Source organism: Cydia pomonella, chromosome 12 (genome assembly GCF_033807575.1).
Source record: "Cydia pomonella isolate Wapato2018A chromosome 12, ilCydPomo1, whole genome shotgun sequence".
In the NCBI taxonomy this organism is placed as follows: domain Eukaryota; kingdom Metazoa; phylum Arthropoda; class Insecta; order Lepidoptera; family Tortricidae; genus Cydia; species Cydia pomonella.
Genome location: NC_084714.1, coordinates 16,730,903 through 16,739,997, shown reverse-complemented (window position 1 = coordinate 16,739,997; position 9,095 = coordinate 16,730,903).

Below are 9,095 nucleotides of genomic sequence, written 5' to 3'. Positions count from 1 at the left end.
TAACGTCGTTCTATATGTTTGTCATATTTAAGTGTCTGTCCGTTGAGGTTAAATATTAGTTGGCCTTAAGATTAACTATAGCTAAAAGTAACTATTGATATTGCTCAATGTGTACGATGTGTTCAGTCGGTAACAATAGTAACGGGTGAGAATACTCGTCAAACGCAGCTTAATAAAAAATAATATAAGTTGTTTTTTGAACGCGAACTATAGTTATATCTATGTTTGGCCGCCCTAGCCTACTACAATTATATAGAATACTTTTTATTGTCACACCTCAATAAAAAGATACTTACAGCTCAAAGAAAACAATTGATTAAAGATAGAGGTATAAGACACCTGCCCAAAAGGAGGTCTTATCACTGAAGAGCGATCTCTGTTGTCTAACCTTTACCTTTTTGAATTATTTACTTTTACATGGCTTTACTTGATTATTTTCCAATTTTACTTCACGTAAATAGCATTTCCATGTTTATATTATTGTGAACACGCCTGCAATGCCCATACCAATATGACTGGCTCACAAAACCTGTTATCTTGTGTAAATCGTCAATCCTACCCCAAGCAACACTGTCACCCGTCGGCCTGTCGCTTCCCGGAAAGCTGAGTTGTCAATCCACTACCTGCTGTAATCTGTTAGCTGTCACCGTGACAGATTGACGATACGACCCTTCGACAAGCAATAATGGTCCTTAATCTTTCGTGTTAAGGTTCGTGGCGTTTAAGTGAACTATCTAGAGGTCCCATCGTGTGGACGTAGTTTATAATCCAACCCTTGTTCTTTTCGCGACAGTTTTGGTGTTTAAGACGATTTAGAGGATTAAAATTGACAATGTCTGCTTATGAGTTAGTCTTTTGTTAAAAATATATGGACTGTGTACTTAAATATTGATGTAGATTAGTTGAATTAAAGTTCGAAATTCTATAAGGTAATGATTCTATGAATAAGTTTAGACAATGCGGATAAAGGAAACGAACTGAGCACCGGATGAATTTTAAACCACACATAGATACCAATGGATTTGTGATTTATGACTTATGCTTGGTACTTATTCTCTATTGTAAGCCATTTGCATTGAATAGGTAGGTTATTCATATAATTATTGTGGATTAGGGTCATGGTCATTTTAATTAAAACGGCTCTAATTTCATTACATTTTTAATAGTTTTAAGTGTGTATTAAGAAATATTAAATGTGTGGGCGGACGACTTTAAAAGTTTAAACGCTTACGTTTTTTCCAGTATATTCCCATTTATACCCGCCGGGCACAGATGGGAATAGGTGCATCATATAAATCATTCCCGTCTGTCCCCGCCTCATTCACCTGGGCAGGGACAAATAGGAATAGTTTATTTGACATTAGAATAAAAACACACACATTCCAACGACCAGCGAGTTAGCCCTAATTTACATCGCATCCCAAAAATACCCCCATCCCAATAAAACCACCAATTACTAGCCGTTTAAGCAGCAACTAATCAAAATTAACTAAATATAGCTAACTGGTCCCCGGAACTAATAAACCGGAGTTAGTTTAATTGTTACCACGTTTACGTTTAACCAGGGTTTTAACAAAGAGTTAAGCTGGATTAGGAAACATCTGGTAGTAAATATACTAGAGTATTGATTATTTGGCTGTTTGACTGTGCCGTGTTTGCCATGTAATTTATTTCACTTATTTGTCAAGAAATTGAAAATGGCCGCAACATCACGGAATCATCTCTTGCATATTCGAAGGATAGAGAGGCAGGCCCTCTGAGTTCCTAAGCTTAATTAGGAGTCTTGATCCATTTGTATGCTTGGTCATCTGTGATCTAAAATTAACTTTCCTTTTACCCGTATAACCTCGACAAAACCAACAGTTTGGCCAGAGACCCTAGTGACTAATGCTCTACATAGCCGCTATGGGTGACAGTACGTCATTGCGAAAGACACCGTATAGGGCCACGCGCGTGTCTTATCCTTATTCGTTCGAGAAGGGGAACCAGGCTATCAGACAGATGAATCTTTTTTTGTCGACTTTTAACTTTACTTGCGAATGTCCTCAGGGATTTTGTGATATACCTGTAATACTAAAACAGCGGTTAATGCTCTAACAGCCGCCATGGGCGACAGTATGTTTGAGTTGCGAAAGATACCGTATACTTATAGCCATTTCATTTCTCAGTTTACTCGTAATGTTAGTGGTTAAATATCGACTTGTAAGATATCATTACATGGCCACATATGGACTTGTAAAAAATGTCGGCTTCGAGTAACGAGGCTTTGAAATTGATCTGGCACGTCCTAGTGTCTCCGCAGAGTGACGGTTACATCGTGCTACTTTTCGATCTATGAAGGAAACTTTAGATGCGTGATTTTAATCTAATCAAGTCACAATTGTTATTAATGTAGGTAATTTTGGATCCTATATTTTATAATATGAAATTTATTTTTAATATGAAAAACAAAGATATGCTACATGTTTCTTTAAATACAAATGAACTCTTATTTTACGCAACTTTACTATCTTTCTACACATTTCACGACACGTCCGGGAATTCCGTTAGTCTTTCTAAGCAAATATTACTGGTCACCCTAGAGTAAGCGGCGTGCCCGGCGCGCGCGCAAGTGGTCCAAGGCTAGCCCACATTGTGCGCCAAATTACCCTTAACTCGATAACTGTAGCTATAAACAAACACATGCTAACCTAACCTAACTGGAGCCCGATTCAGACTTAACAACTTATTAAGATTTTGATCTTATTTTGATACGACCTTGAAGATAGCTCACCCTGATTAGTGCTTGCGAAATCAAGTCAAAGTCGTACGTAAGGTGCACGTGAATCACCAAGACGATAGTCAAGGAGTTATTTAACATCGTGTTATTAATTGAAGCATAGAGGGTTAATTTGTTTTTAGTGTAACTTTTGATATTATTGACATGTAATGAATATCTTTTTTATTTATTTTTTATTTTAGAGAAAAAGATAATAAAGATAATTAATACAAGTACAGATAATCATTAACAAATAGTAAAACAGTAAAGATTTTCGATGTAATTTCCGATTGGATTAAAAGAAAATTACTGTACGAAGTTTTCTTATAAAACTACCAAAAAAAAGGACAAGATCAGATTATGTTTTTTAAAATGTATTTACGTGTATAGGTATAGATATACACGTTAATACATATACAAGAAACTTAAGAGGAGTTTAGCTAAATGCTCAGCTCCGGAGAAGATATTTTTTGTGGATAATTTACGTAACAGTGTATGCAACATGAGCATTTTTAGGGTTCTGTATTTACGTATACTCTAATTAATTTTAGGTAATCGAACATTTTGATTTATTAGTAAAATATCTACTAGGCCCACTTTTCCCTGAATCCAGAGGTCATCATTATTAAGTGTTATGGCAGGCATATCGACGAAGTCATAAAAAATTATGCTCCCATATATGATACCTAATGTAACGCATCTAATCTCAGTAATTAATCTTAAGTGTGGCCTGGGTTGTAATTATTATCACTCAACCCTTAGCCAAACCATACTAAACTTGATCTATAATAACGCACCAGTTTTATAGATTTCAAAGTCCCAATACAATTGGTTCAGTTCAGCAGCGCTGCATGGAGCCATGTAGCGATGACAAAGAGTATTAGTGCTATTTAGACATGCGCGAAACAGTGCTTCAAAAAGTAATGCTATATCACATCACTTTTTCGAAAACGTAATGTTACACTGAGATATCACATCACTTATCACTCGAAACGAAACATTACCCGAACGAATAAAGCGCGCGGGCGCGCGCGTGATGGCAACGTCACACTCATCACAGTACCAACTACATTACGCAGCGAGTTAGGACTCTAGGGCGTATCATATCGGCGCGTCGATCTATTACGCATTGCGTTTTGTGACCGCCATGTGATAGATCGTTTTTGTAATGTTTTTATTTTTATAGTCGTAAAATATGCATCATAGAAAAAAATAAAAGAAAATATCTGTTAATTAATGAGATTACGCCATCGAGAGTCACTAGGTAGTATTTTTATTTGGGTATATCAATAAAATTATGATATGATACTGATACGAGAATGTACTGTAAACACTAGCTCACTATTAAATTAAAGATAAATAAGTAACTTCACTCGTGCTTAATTTAGTTTGCCGCGAAAGTCAACCAAACCAAACATTTCACAACAATAATAAACAGTAAATACGTTTTTGTTCGTCAAATTCAAACTCGCAAGCGAATTATCATTTATCCGCATCCTTATAGGTAAAATACTAAAAACATTGTAAGCTCTATGGTAACGCATTACAGTTTTAAATCGATTGCAGGTGCAAAAATCCGTTATCGTATCAATTTAATGAAATTTGCAATAACTCAAATGCGACTGCTACCGACCGGCCGAGCGGACCGATCCGAAGTGTTCCGAAAGCATTGCGGAATGAGAGCGAGCGAGCAGTGAGTGCGGGTGCGAGCGGGATAGCAAAGTAATGATAGCATGGCAAACAAACATCACACATCACACCATCACGTCTCATTGCTCATTATACATTACGCGGATTCTACTTGAACGGACCTTTCGTACCGACTACCGGCGCGTCAATCTATATTGATGCTTTACGAGTTTACGCGCGCTTCGGCCAGTTATATGCTCGAGTGATGTTTGAAGTAATGCTTGGTTTCTCGGAGTGATGCGTAATGCAACATTACGCGTTTGAGTGATATCTCATTTGTGATGTTACGCGCATTACTTACACATGTCTAGTGCTATTCCACTCGTTCACCTACCAATAGCTTGTCGGAGGATCATGCGAATATTGCGAACCAATGAGATGAAAGTAATAAATTTTTTCATGGGCCCCAACAGTTGATTTCCATTCATAAAATTTTCACCAGCACGTTTAGCATATTTTGCCGCAACTCGCGCGGAATTCATGGATCAAGCGCAATTTGAAATATATACGAGTAATACACTTTCAACTATTTTAAAATCAACAAAAACTCATTGTTTAAAAGGAGGTAGATTCATTGTGACGTCACTGTCATTATTTTCCATATAATTTTTATATTGACAAGTCGTTTTAACGTTCATAGAGTGATTTGACTAGTTAGTACAAACCTGTCTTGTCTCAAAGATTTGAGGAAATAAGCTTGTTTACTCCAATTCTATTGTGACTATAGCGCTATTTTAGGTAAGTACCGTTTGATTTGAAGACTAGAGAGAGGCACAATCCTCGAGGTCACGATTCACTGGTTCCCAGCTCGACTCTTCAACCCGCACAACAACCCAGCCTGTAGTTTCCTCGCGGCGCGGGCTCAACTCCCGCACACACGGGTATACAGTTACCGTATGTGACACCGGATTTTTTAAGCGTGTTACATACTTACATGTATCGCGCCTTTATTGAGGTAACCGTATACTATCAATTTGAGGTTATGAGAGATTTGAAATCACTTGACCATAACGCGGTTTATGTTACGGAGTAAAATTCGATATTTATGTTTTAGGGGGAAGATTTTTCTTGACTCAAAGACAATGGTCGAAGCTTTTATGTTTCTTATTTATATTGCCGGTGTTATACTCATGGCAGTAACAAATAGAATTTATATTATTTGTCTACTTTGACATTACAATACAATATGCATGTATACGAGCACATTTCAAATACTATCGATATATTGTAATATTCGCCCGAACAAATCTAGATATACATATAATAATTATGTGGAATCGTAAAAGTTATATCAATATATGCATTCAAGTATCGGATTCTTGGACTACGACTAAAACCAGGCTACATCAATAAAAATCCTTATCAGCCAGATGGCATTTATGTTCAGAAAACATATACATACATATTTATATGTCACATATCGCCTCTACGCTTATTTCATGGCATGCTGATTTAATATTCATAGATCTCAATCAAACCCACAGTTACAACATGTCCTCAATAGCACTCTAAACTATGTCAACACATACTTACGTGGCGCCAAATCAAAACAATCAGGACACCCACATCGATTCAATAATAAAAGCTAAACAGACACAAGCTAGAACAAAAACATGTCGAATTTAGACCTTAGGTATGGAGTTGATATTCTACCATGTTTACCATCGCAGATGCACCAGTTTGTGTGATCTCGAGGTACGTAACAATTAAGTGTATTCCAAGTTCACACTTATGCTGGTTTTCCTGAGGCCAAGGCTACTTCCTTGCCAAGGGAATATCGCACCACGCACGTTCGAATTTGGAATTGACATGCCTCTTTAAAACAAAAGAGATCTGAATCTGAACTGAAGCATTCCAATTTCAATTCTATCTACCACTCCTTTGGTCGAAACTTGTATGTATTCAGTGTAGGTTATTGGTGCATTTTAGTTTTAGAGCTATCTTGTTGCATTCCAACAGATCGCCTTGCTAATGCGATCGACTCCCGCGCATTGCATTTGTACAAAGATTATAATAAAGCTTCGTTACAGGACCAGTATAGCTCTGGCCTCTAATTACGAATGGTTGATACGAGTGATAGGTTCAAGATATGCCATGCAGGCGCAGCAGGCGAGTTCTCAGGTAATGGAAGTAATCAGCGATAATTGTGTTGGGTAAACATCTTAATGCGTCTGTGTTCAGATGTCCGGCGTGTCGAATGCCTTTAATGTGTTAATTTTATGTGATTATTATTATATGATATTGATTACGAAAGGATATTTGGTTAAAATAATCTGTTGAATTTTTAAGCGGTTTTTTTTATATGTATAATATGTTTTTAAGGTCAAGCCAAAATGGCAAAAACGGAATCCTTATAGTATCGTCATGTACGTCCGTCCGTTCGTCCGTCTGTCTGTCCGTATATCACAGTTATTTTACTGTTACACTTTTTTAAAACAACTTTAAGGTTTCTAAAATGGTCTAAGGTTTCTTTATTAAGTGAATGATTTTTAAAACTATTGCATCGAAAGCTCAAATATTTGTTCCCCCCTTTAACTTTTTCTCTAACACGAAATTTGTTTTGAACATGGTACGGAACCCTCTATTAAGCGTGGCCCAACACGAACTTGGCCGGTTTTTAATGTTCATGGGTATTCGTTGTTTAAAATTGTGACATCTATATCTCTACTCATTTCATTTCCTTTCCGTATCCTCATGGCTGAGGGATGAAAAGACTGTGGATATTCCTCACCAATGCTCTCCAAGCCGCTCTATCTTGGGCCCAGTATGCTAGCCTGTAATGTGGTTGATGTCTCTGACGTTATTCTGTCCGCCCAACGCATGGCCAACTGGCCATACGTCCATCGCTACGCTTCCTTGTCACCTGTACATACTTGCAGAACTAAATTATTGTTTTAACATCAAGGATGGCCATACTTATCCACTTATCTTAGAAGTCCATTTGCATTAAAATGTAGTTACATCTGTCAAGCCAAATGCCATCTGCTACTCATATTTACAAGGTTACTTTTGGCATTGAAAATATACAGGCCAACATGATGCAAGTTTAAGATGTAATTTATTGTCTATGTTTTTTCCTCTCAGTAGGGCTAATATGGTCGGCTTTTTATCATTTGTCACCATGCCTGTCTCGTTCTAACAAGTATGTAAGTGCAAAGGTGACATAGTAATAAGTGATAAAAATGTAACCATGATGCCACTGCTGAATTCATTAAAAGGTGTAATTCTGACTTTCAACATTTTTTTTAAATATTTCGTCCCAGCATCAAAACAAATCATCATATCCCTTTGCACAGTCGTCGGCAACCTAGTAGGCGCAAGCACCCATTGTCCACGGTGGGCAGTATAGATATGCTTGTTTGCGAAATTAGTAGGGATCCGTTTAAGGGCACATTCGGTATCGTGTTCTGACTAGGAAAATGTAGAAGAACAAAATATTTACCGAGAAAAATTGTTGGCAAAGGCCAAAAAATATTGAGGGTTAGCCGACTTACACAGACCTGTCCCATAGAAAAAAAAAAATTGTTCTGGTAAAAAAAAAAAATTATTTTCTTCAAATTTTTCTAAGCAGAACAAGATACCAATTATGACCTTATGAGTGGGGCTATTTTTGTTACACCTTGTATGCAAATATACTAAGTAAAGCCAGCATCAAAAGTAGCGGATCAAACAACGCTTCAAAAGTATCTACCATTCTGTTACAGCTTAACATAAAGTGGTGGTTGGTGGATATGTAGAACAATTTACACTGTAAAAGATATACTTACTGTTGAACAAGAATTTTACAGATATTAAAAGTTATCCGGAATGTCAGGTACTTTTACCTATTATTTATTTTGCGTATTACCTAGGTAAAAGTTTAAGGATCTATTGCAATTGTATTTAAAATTAGCGCCTTACAAAGAGTAAGTACCAAACCAAACATAATAAATAAATGATATTCCCATTTAGGCTACCAACACAATATCTACATGCTTAAAAAACGAGCCCATCTAATTTGATACGCTTAATATCATAATACAAACAAACAACTCGAAATTAATTGCCAATGACCGTCGTAAAGATAAAAAACCTTGACATAACATTCCGTTTAGCATACAAGTATATGATTAACAAGATTTATGAATGCAGATAATTCATGTGAATATTGTGGTGAAGCAAAACGGAATGAACAAATTAAATTATTTAACGAGTTAAAGATACGCGGGGGATAAGTTTATTATTTGTTTAATAAGTTATATATGTTTTGTATACTTGGTTTGCTTATGCTGTGTTATATATATATATGTGTGACTGCGGTGAATTCGATCGCGGATATCGTGGCTGGTTTTCAAATGTTTTTTTTTTAATTTCGCAAACAAGCATATCTATACTGCCCACCGTGGACAATGGGTGCTTGCGCCTACTAGGTTGCCGACGACTGTGCAAAGGGATATGATGATTTGTTTTGATGCTGGGACAAAATATTTAAAAAAAATTTTGAAAGTCAGAATTACACCTTTTAATGAATTCAGCAGTGGCATCATGGTTACATTTTTATCACTTATTACTATGTCACTTTTGCACTTACATTGTTAGAACGAGACAGGCATGGTGACAAATGATAAAAAGCCGACCATATTAGCCCTACTGAGAGGAAAAAACATAG